The sequence below is a fragment of the Helicoverpa armigera genome, chromosome 3 (genome assembly GCF_030705265.1).
Source record: "Helicoverpa armigera isolate CAAS_96S chromosome 3, ASM3070526v1, whole genome shotgun sequence".
NCBI classification, from domain to species: Eukaryota; Metazoa; Arthropoda; class Insecta; order Lepidoptera; family Noctuidae; genus Helicoverpa; species Helicoverpa armigera.
This window is the reverse complement of record NC_087122.1, coordinates 4,976,990-4,994,848: the sequence shown is the minus strand read 5'-3', so window position 1 is coordinate 4,994,848 and position 17,859 is coordinate 4,976,990. Positions and strand designations below refer to the sequence as shown.

The 17,859-nt window shown below is 34.4% G+C and overlaps 1 long non-coding RNA gene across 1 annotated transcript; it reads left to right on the top strand.

The window, feature by feature from the left end:
• Positions 1–13,451: 13,451 nt before the first annotated feature.
• Positions 13,452–14,135, top strand: LOC135119307 (uncharacterized). Its single transcript, XR_010278157.1, has 2 exons — positions 13,452–13,646; positions 13,908–14,135. It is a non-coding gene; the product is annotated as an uncharacterized LOC135119307 (long non-coding RNA).
• The last annotated feature ends 3,724 nt before the right edge of the window (positions 14,136–17,859 follow it).

Genomic DNA, 17,859 nt, shown 5'->3' with positions numbered 1-17,859 from the left:
TACCCGCATGCGGGCTTCATACCCGCAAAACAGAATACGGTCGCATTAGTTACATTATAGCGAACGTAATGAAAATTTAACTTAGTTTGGGCGTCACATCGTTGATATTACCGCTGGTGCTTCGTGAATACACCATTTAATCTTAATTAGATCTTCCTTAATTTGATCCTTATGCGGCTAAATTTGACTTAGCGTGCAGACTTCCGCATAGTGCGAACTTGATAATATAGACAACGGATTTAGTCTCTGGAGTCTAAAACTAATGCAGTTGGCAGTCCATACCGCAGCGGCTATGGGAATGTATAAGATGAACTGTCAAACTGTATCTTGATAGATTTTCTTGTTGAGTTTAGCTGCATTTGAATAAAGCAACTTTGTTATGCGCAATTTTGTATGATGTTCGCTTATAATGGTTTATCTACCAAACTTTAACTAATTAGATAAAATATATAGACGTAAAGGGGCATAAATTCCTGGAGAGACCAACCGAATTCAGCATTGGATGCAGCACCTTAATTTTCTTGCTACAGAATTTTGTGAAAGTCGTTTTTAAGAACCTGTGCATAATTAACTTAAAAAATCTACTTATATAAAACAGTACTTATATAATTAGTAGGTACCTACGCAGGTAAAGACTGTTATCAACATGCACACTATAGCACTTTATTTCAGGATCCAGAAAAAGAAAATTCTCGAAAATAACGCTCACAAAACCTATCCATAACTACGTACAAACCACAGAAAACAGAGGCATTACGTCTATCTCTAGCTTACGTATACAAGTGAATGCTAAGAGCCGACATGCCTGAATGATGGATGAAGGCGGGAACCCGACAGTTCTGATAATGTCTGCGGTTGGAAACGATCTCCGCTCCTAATGAATTTTTCATACAACTCTTAATGTGCCCTCGGGTTTATTCGATGCAGTTTCTGTGATAGATGTGCGGTTACGCTCGTGTGAACTCGGTCAAAGGGAATCATTTGAATTCGTGTTCAGTGTGTACAGGGGTTTATAAACAATGTATGGGTATAACACATAGTTCTACAACCAGCTTAATCTGGATAAGAACTTAATGCTTCATAATTAGTTTTTTGTGTACCTGGCCAGTTTGTAGATGATTATTTCATAGAATTTAAAAACACTTAGGTCAGTGATCTCTCGACTACGCATAATTTAGTTTCATTAAACTACAAAAGACTAATTCAAAAGATCTAAAGGAAAGGATCTAAAAGATCTAATGAATGAATAAAATAGTACCTAGCAGCTTTAATGAACTTTATTAGGATTATAAATCTTCACAGTTTTGAAGTTGAGCAATCAAATAAAACACGCCGTGCGTGTCTCAATTGAACTCGAAAAGGGAAATAAAAAGAGCGTTCCAATGAATATCTAATCGAATTACAAAAAGGATGTGCAGTAAAACGTAATCTAATTTTATAAATCTTGTGATACCGTTTAGTATTCTCTTCACAACCTCCCTTTACGAAAACAAATGTATGATTTACAGCAAAATTTTGCTCTCGTTATCAGCTAGGGGCGGTTGATTTACACGGCGCGAGATCGCAGGCCGAACCTACCGCTATCACACCACGAAAATAATCACAAACGTTCATCTCTTAACTCAAAGGAACAAAACAAAACTCGTCCGAAACAAACAATCCCGATAAACAATGTATAAACTTACGCTTTATTATGATTATCTCGAACAAGGAGAATAATCTAATTCCGTGGCAAAAACAGCTTTTAAAAACACTGTCGGCGGACTAATTATGAATGTAGATATAACTTCGGAAGGAACCTGTCCTTTCCCATTAATCTTTCGTAACAGAAATTGAAAATCAAGGATGGCAGGTTGAGGAAAAAGCGAACGTTTTTCCAGGACGAATTAATTAGTGCGCTGGGCGGCGCTGCATTGAATTTCACGGCGGCGGCCTTTCGATTCCTTTTAAACTACGCTATGTGGGTGAATCGGCGGTAACGCAATTGGTGACAGAATTGTTTTCAACGTTGTTGTGTGTAAATATTTTTTAGTGGAAGACCACGGACTTTGTTGTTATGATGATTGTAAGCAGGGTTGACGTTAGATGTGGTGTATATCAGAATTTTACTTTGGATAAGCAATAATGTTAATTATAAAATTCATAGAGTAAAATAAAGCTATAAAAACATTAATGCAAAATAAAATATTAAGTAAATAATTTTATGCAAATGGATATCAATTACGACAGGTTACTTTCAATATGAAAATTTTACTGTTAATTTTATTATCATAATAGTAATTAAGTGCAATTTAGGTGTACATTTTACTGCCATTAATACACCTTTATTTATTCGTAAGTACGATAAATTAATTTCGAATTATTAATATTAAATATACTCACATTTTATTGACGCTTATTTTTGTGCAGTAAGGCATACAAAGGTCAAAGATAAAACAAGACAACAATAGCCCATTCAGAATCATCAACCCCTTTAAATTCGTGAAACAAAACACAACCACCAGCTTTTCGGCGACACAGTTTAGTGACACAACAACCTACAGCGTTGCCCCATCAAGCAAAAACCCGAAAATAAATAAACGGCAACAATATTTTATCGCTCATAGAGCTGTTCCCGATATTAATGGGAACGTTACGTTATCACTACGTGTTTCGGCTTGTCGGGTAGTCACATTCATCAATCAGGGAAGTGAACTCGTTACCGAGTTTCCCGAAACGGCAATGAGGCCCAATATGTTTGTAAAAACTTTTTAGATCATTCACTTTCGCCTGAAAAGGTCCGAAAGTTGCCAACTATCTACATAGATGCGTAACTAGTGTGGCACGTGACTTATTTTCTTAATAGGGGTTTCTTCCTTGTTTTAGCTATTGTTCTCTTGCAGATTTTACCATAGTTTAACGGAGTCAGATTTTTTATTTGAATTTTACTTAAAGCTTTAAGTTTTCAGAATCTAGTGACTTATGACCGGTTACTGTGTAGCAATTTTTTTTTATAGGTAAAATTATCCCCAAGTTATATGCTGTTTATAAGTTCCAGAAAATAAAAAGACGCGCGTTCATATTCAATTTTAAATTTTACCGTTTCAAAATATAGGTACCTACTGAAAACAATAAACCAGGAATCATTCCTATGTCTATATAGTAAATTGAACTTTCAATTCATAACTCCACAATCACCCAATAAACTTGAACTAGGCACCAAAAGTTAAGACCCCAGAAATCTCATTAGCATTCCTCCAATAATTCCCGAAACAGCCAACAGATTCACTGGCCCTTCACGTTTCATCCAGAACATTATTAACACGTTTCGAACAGCGGAATAAACAAAGCAGATTATTTAATATAAATTGGAAACAGGAAGTTAATCAGAGTTCGCAGTAGACGGTGAAACTAAATAGGTCAGTCGTGCCTGAGACTGAGCATTGAGAAGCCAGCGTCTCAACACGGCCTTTCAATTGCTGTAAATTAGGTAAATAGTCGACCCTTGTTGAATTAGCTTTTATCAACTCAAGATTTTCTCTTGTTCTGTTGACGGATATTTTGTTAGTGCTGTTTTCAGTATTATTTGAGACTGTTACTCATTTGGTTTTTTATCCAAGTGAATGAGGTAATATGGCCAAGTTGATGGTTTATTTACTGTGTACATGAGCTGGTAGACAAATGATTCCATGAAACTTCTTTGAAACTGTATTTAAATGAAATATTATTCCTTAACATCACTCATAAGTAATGAAATAAAAAACTTGTCACCTGAATATTTTACTACAAACAACGCCGATGCTCACCATACTAATCAAGAATGTTATACATTAGATATATTAACATAATTATATAAGTCTACAGCACCAACTTTCCCTGTCAAGTTGTTTAGGAATTCCAAGTATTTCATCTCATTAATAATGCGAGGAGGATGGTGGTGCGTGCGCCTATTCTCCACTTCTTATAAATTTATGATACCAATATAAATACTTCGCAACTTGCTTATGATCAAGTACTCAACTCAGGTTGTGGGTAATATAAAGTATGTGTTATTTCGCTCAGAGTATCGGAGTTTTGGCAATAAATATCTCCCAAAGTCTTCATCGCAAATTAAAGTGAGATGTGCTCAGTAATTTATATTCGAGAAGCATGATATAAATTGCGGTTTGAAGTTGCTCTTTTTGTTTTAATATATCGATTTTATTGGGTGTAGCGAGTTAAAAGCTTACAATTAATCAAATGATTTCACTCGTATATATTAAGTGTTTTTAAACGTTGATACCCGTGTATTTTGCTCACTGTATGGTGTTTTACAGACAGAAAATTCCCAGGTCAGTTCCTTAGGTAGGTACTCCATCTAGCTTTGTTAATACTGCTAAACAACCAGTGATGCTATTTGCAAGCTACAGATGTTATCAAATTATGGCCATTCGATACAATAGGCCCAGAATCTAGCAGGATTATGACATATTGGCTGCCACTAACTTCCTCCACACATCCTTAATCCCTTAACAAACATCTACGAATCGGTACATTCAAAAGCTGTGTACACAACCGCCGATCACTTACATTGAAGTAGCACAAACAATAGCGATAATCCTATTCAATAAGCAGTAGACTATCGATCGACTGTCGATAGCCGAGCTAGCTGACCGATGTCCATAGCAAGGCCGACACAATGCGATACAGTGAGCACTCGACCTAACCAAAGCTGCTTATGGACACAGTTTCGATACTCTTAGCCACAGATGACCGAATTTTGCAAATGTTTTCCGATAATTCATGGCTATTATCGATATCGATTTGGTTTCCGTTCGTTATTAGTAGCTTCATGTTTTGTTATTGTGACTGGATAACTGTTGGTGCAGTTTTCATAGAAGGCTATTTAGTTCCATTTCTGATGGATGATTAAAATTTTGTCATTGTGTTTTTCTTGGAATGATAAAGTGTAGTTTTTTGTTGTGTGTAGTTTGAATTTTAGGCAGCTACAATAATTAAGATATCCGCAACAAATCAGACCAGCAAAATAAAGCAACAAACCAATAAACATACATTACACCGAACAATACAAAACTCGAGCAATAACTTCAACAACAAGAGAACAAATGGCCTTAATCGCAACACAGCCAATAAAATAAACTTCAGCGCGAATAGATAGCGTTAAAATAAAGACATTACTCAAAGAATGTTCTAGAACCAAAAGGGTATTCGATATTAATTAACGTCGTATCCAGAGGCGACGAAGATAAATGCAAGGGACCTTCGTAATGTATTTTTCCGGGCGAAGTTGGACGAAACAAATGATAATCGGGAAAGAATGAAGTCAACATTAATGAGGTCTAATTAATTATGGGCCGTATACGAGAAATGGGCGGAGCGGTGTGGTAAGTAACCGTCGTTATCGCTGTGAAAAAGGGGACTGAGATTCAATGGATGTTCCGAAAAGATAGGTAGTTAATGGTAAGGTATGTAGCCCGCATGTTTTGTTAAGAGCGTTAGGCCCTGGAATTTAATTCCTAGGCCAGTTTTTTATGACGCACAAATAATTTTACTTTCTGTTCGAATTCTTCAACTAGCAGATCAGATTCTCAGTATTCTCGTTAATGATGAAGCTCGACCCCTATTACACGATCCTTGCACATTCACATGATCAAACTAATTCAGAAGAATTACTGAACTTATACACATGTGCAGTATTGTTATCTTCATTTACCAAAGGAAAACAGATATCCAGCGTTCCCCCATGTCGGACAAGACACGTCTAGAGAATTACTTCTGTCGGCCTGTTCGTACATACAAAGTGAACAGTCTAGAGCAACGAATTCCGTGCGGCATTGTAACTTGATACCTTGAGCGACATAGCTTGCAGTCAATGTTGGATAACATTTACTTTAAGGTACGTAGCTTAAGTGGCTTGAACGGGGAGTCATGAAATATTGTGTTGGAGGAGAGAAAATGGTGATGGCGTATGTTGCAGTGTATAAATTGTATATAGGAGATATTTTTATAAACATTTCCATTTTTTTTAATAGGGGAAATTTTGCTGTAGTCATATAATGAATTTCATAGGAAGTGTTATTTAACTGTAGATAATTCAGCATCAGTGCTAACAAATAAGTATGAATTAGTTTATTTATGAATAAATATTCCACTAAAATCAATTTAAAATGTTTTTTTTTTTATTTTAACTACCAAGAAACACAGAATCGATTTCATTTTCCTAGTTAAAAATAGTGGGCATTCTATTAATAACCCCACTGAATAGGTATATTAATACTACTGTCAAAATAAATCCCAACTGAAACATTCGTAGAAATTAATTCAAAATAACAAAACAATAACGCAATTTATAATTCCAAAACGCTATCTAATCTCAGCCGAAACTTTACAATGGACACCAGTGCCAACTTGATGGATGGCCCATGGGGATGCCAGTGACGTACCAGGGTATCTTATTGTGTTTATTTCTTATCTGCGCGCAATTCCTTAAAACTTCCAAATAAACCGCCGAAGGATTAACGATAAAGGGCTCATTGTAATGTCACAATGAATTGGACAGGACGAATCAATCTTGAAATAATTTGTCTTTGTTCGGAAATGATTTTCCAATTATACCTTTATAAACGATTCAAAAGGTTATTGCTGAAACGAGTTTTCGATTAATTTGTATTGATTAATTTGCTTCAATTAATTTTCGTGATAGTTCGGTTGTGAAGCGAAATCTGGAGTTCATTGTACCTTGTAAATGATTCTAGGTATATTAATTAACATTATAAGTTTCTTGTTTGAGTTTTTCTTATTATTATAACCAAAACCAGATCGTACTTATTAAAGAAGGGTTCAGAAAAGGCTGTTATATGCAGTTTTAAAGGATTTTTTTGGTTTTAGATTCAATTATAAATATTGGAAATTAAATAATTTAGTATTGTAATAAAATCCATTGCCAAAATTAAAGAACGAAGAACTTGCATGAAATACTTACTTAATTGATTGCTTTATTGAAATACGAAGTTATTATATCAACATTTCAAACAATACTGAATTGCTTGATTAATATTCTGGAATATTAGAATCACAATTCGCAGCCAACCAGCCAACAGTAATTATTTCGTGCAAGCGCCTATTTATTAGTGAATAGCACCGTGGCGCGGTATAATTGCGGCGCGAGTTTTTGTAGGCGCTTTCGACACGCATCTGAATCATATTGCGATAATGATCTTTTGTGCCCTAGAACAATCTGGTTCATATTCTAAAGAAAAAAGGGTTTATTTTTTACTAACTAGGTTGGTAATTAGTGCGTGGAATAATTAATTCTTGTTACTATAACGAGCTTGAAGTGAAAATAAGTATGTGTAAAAATATATGAATTATGTGGTAATTAAAGTGTTAAACACTGTTTTCAGTGAGGAAAATAAAGCTAAGATAATGCTACATTACTTTCGTTTCTTTACACGTTGTATAATTGTTATTTTTTATTTAAATTCCCACAATAGCGACGAAATTCCCACATGAACCGCGGAAAACACCATTTGTTTTTCCTAAGTCCAAGTCGTTAATTTCCTAATTACAGTTTCAAAATAAAAGCGTGTTTTTGTTCGCCGTCGTCCCTTCCGTGGGGCGTACAATCCCGGCCGGAAGGTTAATGGAAGAAAAAATACGCTGTACAAATTTGCATAACATTTTTCTCTGTCTCCTACCAAAATTAAGTCCTCGGCCCTGCATCGGCTTTGTTTAAATTACTGAAGTGAAATTCGTGATTCGCTTGTACTATTCAATTTTATGTTTGCCTCTCCCTGCTTTTACGTCTTTCTTGCTCTGGAATTCTTTGGATTAATATTTTTTGTGATAAAGCTTGCGGCGACCTTATTTGTTCACCTCTGTTTATGCTTACATTTTAATTTTAACTGAATAAACGCCCGGTTGGGTTGTGCTAATTTAAATGTTTTATGTGATGTTGCTTTTTATTTGAAATGTTTTAGCTAATTTTTAAATCGTTGTAATAAATGGGATAGAGTGAATGAGTGTGTTGTGTTTGCAATCAACTTTTTTAGCACTAACATACGCAATATCATGCATGCTCTTAAGTAGTTCCCAGTTAAGTCCTTTCAGGGCCCAAAAAAGTTACAGTTTAGAGGTTTAAGACGAATTTACCCTTCTATCGACCTATCGACACTTTCAAGTACAGATGATAATAAATAACTAAGCGAGTGTCAGAGGAAGTTATCGATATAGTCTGGCAAGTTGAAACTGGTGTAGGCCCTATGGGAAATCTGCAATCTTGGCCTTCCGCTAACAAAGTTTTCAACTAAAATCCTATTGTGTTCTCTGTCGTGGGGGAGTACACTTGATTAGTACTATGAGGACTTGAAACTTGCTGCTGAACCACGGTATCTCAGGCAGCCTGTTAAAACTTGCTAAGTACCTCTGATTAATTAGGCGGGGAACTTTCAGATACGTGCTAAGTTTTCTTTTGTATGCTTTTTGAAGAGCTGGTGGTAATAAGGATTTTTATATTTACGTTGGCGGAATAACCGACTTAATTGAATTGATTTAACGTTTGTGTCGATCAGTTGTCTTCTTTTTTTGTCCGTATTAGGTAGCTTAGTGTGGGTATATAGCAAAGCAATTTGGGTATATTGCAAGCAAATACAAAAACTTTAATAAAAGCTTGAAAGTAGAATGACCCCTAATTGCAGAAACTTTGATCTCAGCTATTCTTATTTCTAACATAGGTAGACGAGCAAATCCTCGTGAATTTAACCAAAGAAACGTCTGAGATCCCCTACAATAAACGCCCTCAACAAATATCAAAATATTAAACCAAGAAAAAAAGAAATCAGTTCGTGTAAAAAATTGCTTGATATCTGAGAGCGAAGGGAGAGTGAATGATCTCTAAATGAATAGGGTCTGCCAAAGAACAAAGCATTGCTGGATAAGAAATTGTAATAAACGCAAAGGTCCCATTTTTAGGGTTCCGTATCCAAAGGGTAAAACGGGACCCTATCTTTTTCGCTTCTCTGTCCGTCCGTCCGTCTGTCACCAGGCCGTATCTCATGAACCGTGATAGTTAGAGAGATGAAATTTTCACAGATGATGTAGGTAATTCTGTTGCCGCTATAACAACAAATACTGAAAACTAGAATAAAATCAATATTTTGGGGAGTTCCCATGCAACAAACGTCATTTTTTTGCTCGATATCCATAAATATATATAGAATATTAGTTTGGATGGTACGGAACCCTACGTGCGCGAGTCCGACTCGCACTTGGCCGGTTTTTATTACTACAACTATGTAGATAACAGCTCAGTTGCAGACATCAAAGATCAAATAAATGGTAATAATATTCGTTTGATAAAATATTATTTCTTTATTACAAATAAATGGAAATGCCTTGTTTATATCAATGTCTCAATGCTAGCTTTCATATTGTTCTAAGGTTATTACTATGTCTTTCTGAAATTCTCATAAAATTGTGACAGGTTGCTGGTAATTGTAAGGGCTAAATAATATAGAAACTTGTATACCTAATCTAAGTGAGCTTTATTACTTACATATTTTTGAAAGGGTCATTATCTTGATACCCATCACTTATTTTTAATTAATTTGATATTAAATAAATTATTTAAAAATGTAACACAAACATTTAATAATAACATATTTTCTACCAATTAAGGCTTCAATATGTGGAAAAGCGAAAACATCGGCTGGGCAACAGACACATTTTAAAACAAAATGACACAATCACCCCTCTATCTACAAAGAACATTAATTAGGTCAAGCCACCTATGATTTTAATACGCGATAACTAAACCATTTCATTAAACAAACACATGTTTATTACTATACCATAACCCTCATTAATAATGGCGATATTATTTCCTATGACCTTTGTTTACCCTTACAACCCTTGCTTAGCGATTCGCAAAGCGAAGCGAACGCGATAAGCCGCGATAGAGATCGCGCCGAATCAAACGCTCCCTAGACGCTTTGTAAACGAAGCACCGATTTGGAGAACGAAATATTGCCGAGATACGAAATACGTTTACAGTGCGTTTGGGAATTTTTCTTGTTACCTTTAGATTATATCTTCCACAGCCATGTTAGCAATTACGTTTTTCGTTTAAGCGTGTCTTCGGAGAGCGGGAAGTGGGATCGTTAATTTTGTTATAGCTCTTGTATACATTGCAATTTTTTATGCGGAGGCTGTGATTTCTTATCTCACATACCATCCTTAAATGTATAGCATGCATAGAATTAAAATATATACTTACAGCATATAGTATTCTGGCTTAAACTATGGGTATGAATTATTTACTTGCATGGCCAAAGGGGAATACCCCTTGAGTTTCGTATAGGCCAAGTAGTTGTTAGTTTCTGAGACCGGTAGGCTTCTAACTAAAGGATTGGTAGATACTACGAATATTTAATTTGGCATACAGGCCTTTGGTTAAAGCTTAAGTATAGAGCATCACTCATGAATACCTAAAACTATTCCACATTTCTTATGGAGATGTTACAGTTTGCAGTCTTTCAACGACGGAGTGTCAAATACAGCCATTGGACTCCAACAATGTATCCTGAATATTAGATGCTAAGACTGCTTCAGCTTGCTTCTGATAGTTGATTTACAAAGGAAGATATCGGGAGCGAAGGACTTGACCGACAATTGACTACTAGCTGTAAACTGAATCTAGGTTATGGTCGTCATGTTTCTATTAAAAATGAATACCGAAACAACCATTAGAGGTGTTGAGAATCCAGCTATTAAACTGTTAAGGCATAGCCTAAGAAAACGCAAAAATGACGGTGGATATATCAGTGCGAACGAATTTATTTCAATGTAACGCTTAAGAGACAGCTTAACGACAAGATTCACTAACTATTACTTTATTTTTTTTAAATACTTTCAAACGTCCAATTTATCAAAAGGATCTTTTTATATCTCACCTCTCTGCTTAAACATAAAAAAAGCACTCCAACGTTGAAACCACCTGTATATTTTACACAGAAGTCCACGAACGTTCATACAACGTTCCGTTCCTTATAAACACAATGTGACCAACGACTTGCTAAGGCCCCTGAATATTGTTTTACACACAGCAAGTGACGTCAAAGACCCGTAACGCAACTATAAATTGGGGAGAATCAGAGCCTGGTTGCCTCACCCCAAAATCAATTTTTCACTAATTAATCAGTTTATTCGGTTCAGGAGGGTGTTTATACGCAGCCTAATCAGATTAATAACAACCTGGTTAGCTAATTTAACTGAGTTAGCTGTGTTGTTAGTACTTATTGGGAGATTACCCTCAATTGAATGGAGCTGAATTCGTGTGTTTTTTCGTAATTCTACAGGCTGTTTTATTCATACACAGACAATCGGTATATGATGATTTGTCGGCACACACAATAAAAATGAAAAGAAAAAACTTTTACATGCAATGCCTACTAGTAGGTATAAGAACACTAGTTTAGGCTCTTTGTCTTTAAACATAATACTGACACACTTATCTATCTTAAATACATAATATCCTGCCGTTATAAAGACAATCTAAGTTTCGATCTAGAAGATTGATTTCAGTTAGATTCCAACTGTAGACGCCCTGCGGAGACACGACAAGTCCAAAAAAACATTAATGAATTAGTCACTACTCAGTGTCTATAAAAAGAATCCGGCCATGGGTTAGGTCAAATGTCACACATTATCAACAAATTAGTTGCCATCACACATTCTTGCATAGGATCGGTACATTAAATACTGCATATCTTATATATTTGAGACTATCTACTTCCCTGCGGTTTTACCCTCGTCCTGGTGAAATTTCTTGCCGTACCCGGACAAAATATAGCCTATGTTACTCGGGAAGAGTGTAGCTTTCCAACAGTGTGAGAATCTTTTAAATCGGTTCAGTAGTTTTGGAGCTTTTAAGGTACAAACAAACAGAAAATGTTTCCTCTTTATTATATTTGTATAGACTACTCTAATATTAAAAGTCAAAAATCTGACTCACGTGATAAGCATTTATTTATTAGACCAGGTTTTTTAAAGTGTATTTTTCAAATGTGTCTCTGTCTAGTTATGCAATAGTTACGTTTATTTACATATGGCTATGAGAAAAAATATAGTGTGACAGCTTTAATTACACAAGGTCGTATGAGAGACATGTTAGGTAAAGCACCTTAAGTTTTTTTCTATTACATCATTTTTTTTCTAAAAGTTTAAACAAAGAATACTTTTGTATTTTTTTTTTGGTGAAAGATGTTAGATGGAGATTTTTATTTTCTTTTTATAGGAACAAAAGTTAAGTGACCGTCTACATTCTGTTTTCTGGAAATTAACTAAAAAATATTATTTTTTAACACACATACTAAAAATCTTCCCAACTACATAACCACTAAAACCATAGAACAGTAATCAAAGATAAGCAGAAAGCGCAGATACGTCACACAAACACGGAATATTCTACCTACCAACGCTCATAAAGAGTATTATTCTGATAAAGTCACAACTGTGAAAGCTTTAATGCCTACATTTGTAATCAGAGAAGCATTCTAACATAGGTATTCTAATAACTAAACTTGGTTATATACGTGCGAAATTAGATCCTCCAAGCAAATTAAAGTTGGTGTACCTTCTGACTACTAATTTAATCTTAAAACACGCGTTCGTTTATAATACCTACTAGATTTTTTATCTGTTTTTCTTTGTTAGTGATTTTTTAAGTATTTTTATTTTTGCTTGAAGTACAGTGTCTTCCTATTCAGTAAAAGTTTCATAGTTAGTAATAGAAAATATTGTAAGTATCTTTTCTTAGTAACTATTATAGTAATCTGTGCCGGAGCCATGTCGCTACAAACTGAAACAAACAGTAACAATACTTAATTTAAAGATGAAAAGGATCTGTGAAAAGCGTATTTAAAAGAAATAAAAGTTATAAAAGATTCACAATCAGTCTCTAGAATCATCAATTATTCCAAAGGTTAGAGGCCAAAATACTAATAAAATAATTGATATTTGATTAAAATTCTGAATAAATAAAATTCTTTAAAACTAAACTGGTGATTCGCTCTTATCAAAGCAATATAAAACTTAAGAACATAACATGAAAGACAAAAAAGAGCAATTTATTAGAATAAATAAAACACACCTTATAAATTAATTGTTCACGCCACTTAAAGCAATTATTAGACAAATATTTAAAAAATGAGATCAATCAGGAACTGACTGTTCTGTTTTGTTTAAAAAAAAAATTGATTAATAGGCGAACAATTTATTAAGACTCATTAACAAATTAAAGATGACGATAACAAAATTGCATATTCATACAATACTAATTTTGCAATTTGATGGTATTTTATTTCATTTTAGAGTACACTGTCGACTAAATAGTGGGCCGAGTGTTGCCCCATTGAAAAACCTTTTTTTTTATTAAATCGTGAACAGGTATCTGAGGAGATCTAAGGGGGAGGCATAGGGTAAACTGGGTACGGTTGTGCCAGGGTACGGTAGTGACAGTCGCGATTGTAACGAAACTATACGTAATAGGGGGGAGTGGTGTAGGGGAGAAAGACGTGGCTTACAAGCCTAAATACGTTCCCCAGTATTGCGTTAGTCGGCGCACGACGTTGACGTAAGCAGGAGCCCACATTGCTTTTCAACCATCAAAAGTAAGTATTTTTGTTCGATTTCTTTTCCTAATTACTGTTATTTTTATACAGATAGATTATCCTGTTATTTTTTTCTTTAAAAGTTGAACATTCATATTTAATTAGAAGTGATTTCTTTTTACGTAAAGTATTTGACAAAATCATAGCGATTTTTTGTTTTCAAAATGCTGCGTTGGGTACGGTTGTGATTATTTTTTTGGGTACGGTTGTGACGAATATCTTAGATAAAAAAAATCACATATTATTATTTTTTGCTTTTAGATGCCCAGAATACGTTTGCGGAAGGCCAAAAGAGCGCAGTGTGATATCAAAAAATATAATGATGCGGATGAAGAAGTGAAACAAGGGATTTCGTACGTGTAGCTCAAGCTACAAGCCTTTCTACAGCTACAAGTTTTAACAGAGAAAATGTTGTATTGTTGATTGTTAAAACTATGTTTGTAAGCTTATTATATTAAACATTTCTACAATAAAAGATATTATAGACCATTTTGATATATGTTTATGCATGTCACAACCGCCCTTGGTATGTGGCCGGTTGTGACACTTTCCCATTTTTTTTTAAATTGATCTTATGAGTAATACATTGTATTAAGGAACAATATATTAGTGTTTTACGTACACAAATGTACAAATTGCGATACAAGTTCCTTTTCTGCGAGCTAATTAGTCAAATATCAAAATTATTGGTGATCAAACGAAAATTGGCACAACTGTACCCAGTCTACCCTATGTTCAGCAGTGGACGTCCTATGGCTGAGATGATGATGATGATGAAGTCGTGAATTCAATCAAAATTTTCCGTCAGTTTGATACCGACTGAATACCTGATCTTTATAATATGCCTACTACCATTCATCTTCATACTGCTTTATAAGCCCAAACAAGCTATCGGCCGACTAAAAGTTTTCAGTTTACTTTTAGAGTTCTGACAGATTTTTTTTAAGTTCAGAATTCAAGAGCCATGACATCATAAGGAGATCTTCTGGCATTGTATTTAGTTCCTCAATGCTTGTATATCTGATCTAGTTTAAAGGCTAGGTCATCAAGTCTATCACCTGCACCATTCTACCTATACTCGTAAATATTATGAATAAATAAATGATGGAATCTTTTGAACAACCTTGTGTCATTCTTAGTGCTGTCGATTTTGACTTTGTTTTTGATGGAAGAAGGATTAAAAAAATAATAACTAACAATTATCGTGTTTGTCTAGTCTAACCTCCAAACTCAGAGACATTTAATGGTTACTTAAGCCATTCCTTAGTGAAGGATTTGTATGACATTCCGTCACTAAGGAGCGACTAAAGTATTCATTTCATTTAGTTAGACTGGAAGCCGACCCCAACATAGTTGGGAAAAATTCTCGGAGGATGATGGTCTTAAATTTTATTTTTTTTTGGATTAATTTGTAGCAATTTCCTTTCAACAAATTAACGAACAGGTGATCAAATCCTCAAAATATTTAGTAGATTTTATTTTTGGTTGTTACGTTAAAAATTCAATGATTTATGATTGTTCGGCGGCCTTGCACTAAACCCAAAAGCATATTTTACATTATTTACGACTTTTATTTGGAACCGGCTCCTTTGAAGTTTAAGTTATTGTTTTGTAAGACATCTGTTTTAGACGTTGAGTCATCATGATTTTTTATACTTTTGTGTAACAATAAATTGTAGATAATTACCAAGCCATAGTTTCACGGTTTTAAGTTACTGACTACTGGTAGCTATATTTCATAATGATGATTATCAGTAGAGATACGTGGACATAATATAAAACAGAATGGGTGCGAACAAGTTGACGTATAAGATAAATAATGTATGATGAAACTACGAAATAAGGAGTTCTGTCAAAAAGTTTCCACCTGTTTTTTAACGAAATATTTATGATAAAAACTGTTTTATCTTAAAGGGTATTAAGCATTCACATAACATAAAGAAGTATTTCAAAATACGTTAGCTATATCAAAAAGTACTGCACGAATCTTTATGCGGTTTTCAGTTATATTATAGATGATATTCATATGGAAGTTCATAGTGTATAAACATACTCCAGGTTCAGTCTGGGTGTGCCACTAGTTACCTATAACAATTTTACATTTTACTTAGATGCCCTAGTGACCTGGTAAACTAATATCATGGTTGACCATAAACCTACTAATCAGAAGTTTACATCATTTGGATTTACGATATCATAACCACAGCAGTGTGTTCAGGGACTAAAATACCATAATAGTTAAGCTTTAAAGTTTATTCATAAGGTCAGGTAATTTGTTAATGGTATGGACCAGGGTTGTGGAGGTCAGATAGGCAGTCGTTCTTTGTAAAATACTGGAACCCAGCTGAATCTGGCTAGACTGAAAGCCGACCCCAACATAGTTGGGAAAAGGCTAGGCAGATGATGATAAAAGCAATAGAGTCAATTACATTTTATCCCTATTCGTGTTTTAATTATCAAAAAAGTTATTCAGCACTAAAATAACGTAATAAGTGTAATAAAATTACGTAAATTAATAAACCAAAATAACTTAATCGGGATAAATAAATAAACCCCTAAATTAAATATCCTTTAAAATCTCTCACTACGAAAGGCCCCAGGCGTCCTATAACAGTAGAATTTTTACTGCGACTACTCATGCCTTTGGTATGCATTAATAAAATAAGAGAAACAAGATATTATTTCACTTAATACTAATATAATTAATGTTGTAACCCATAAACAAGACACATTAAGATAATTAATTTTATTTATTCAATAGCTTTACAAATTGAGTCTCTTATTTTTCATTATTTGTTGCAATAAATTACTTAGATAAGAGGGGCATTACCAATAGTGCCCTATGTATAGTCTATGACGCATTTTGGCTTCAATTACAGTGGTCATTCAAGAGTAATGTCACTTTGCAGTGATGCGGCTGGATGAGCTAGCATCCGTGTCTGACGCTAGATAATAACCACGCATCTAAATTGACACTAAATGTCTTTCCCTATAGCGTAGTGATGTGCAAGGCTATGAATAGCGGATAGCGTGGCTGAAACACAAACTGCGGATAACTGGGTTGATGAGGTCAGATAGGTAGTCGCTCCTTGTAAAACACTGGTACTCAGCTGATTCCGATTAGACTGGAAGCCATAGTTGGGAAAAGGCTCGGAGGATGATGTGGCTGAAACACAAAATACTATTAGTGTAAATATAGTAAGGAACGGAACGGGCATAGTTGCACGTTTACGGTGTATGAATAGCTGAAAACAGCTTTGTTTGTAAGAGGACATAAAAGTTTAGAAATTATAGCTAAGACCGAGCATTTCATAAAAATATCGACGATGTTGCAATTTTTTGTGAAGAGGTTTATTGCGTAATTTAAAGTTTTAATATATTTATTTTTAATCAATTTACAATAACTCTAATATTTACATTAAGATAAAACTATACGCAGATAAATTCATGCCTTTCCTTTATTTTGTGACATTAGATAGGGACCCTTCCCTCTTGCTCGCGTCATAAGAAATAAACGTCATCAATTTTCCGTGATAAGCATTTATCTTTCTTTCTCGAAATATGAAAAAAAGTAATGCGATTTGAACGATTTCTACTTGAAAAATTATATCCAACCCAAAACAATTTAATTTTTCGAGGGTGTTGACATACTGGCTCTTTAAAATATGAGTCTTTCCCAATTACCTAATTACCTTTGTAGGTTAAAAATTCCTTAAATAAGATCAGTCGAAAATAGTTATAACTTCCCTGTCACTTTTTGTCAATATACATTTTTTAAATTTATGTAATTATATTTTTTATTCCAGAATATTTTTACCACTCCCTCTTCCAGACAGTTCTTAATCCATAAAATCACGGCTATTAATCACCAGCTATCGCTGTACCAACAATCAGTTCCCCACAAACCACTAATACTCGTATCCACATCACTAACCCCGATGACTGCACGCATCGCACGACACGTCATCTCATTACCGGCTTTATTGCAATGTAAATATGAGTCTTTCGAAATTACATAAGTAATTAACTTTTTAGATTAAAAATACAAAAAGTCTTCACATTAGATTTCAGTTGAAAATAATTAAACATTTAATCTTTTTTTTTTCCAGAATATTTTTACAATCATCCCTTTTAGACAGTTCTTAATCCACAAAATCACGGCTATTAATCACCAGCTATCGCTGTACCAACAATCAGTTCCCCACAAACCACT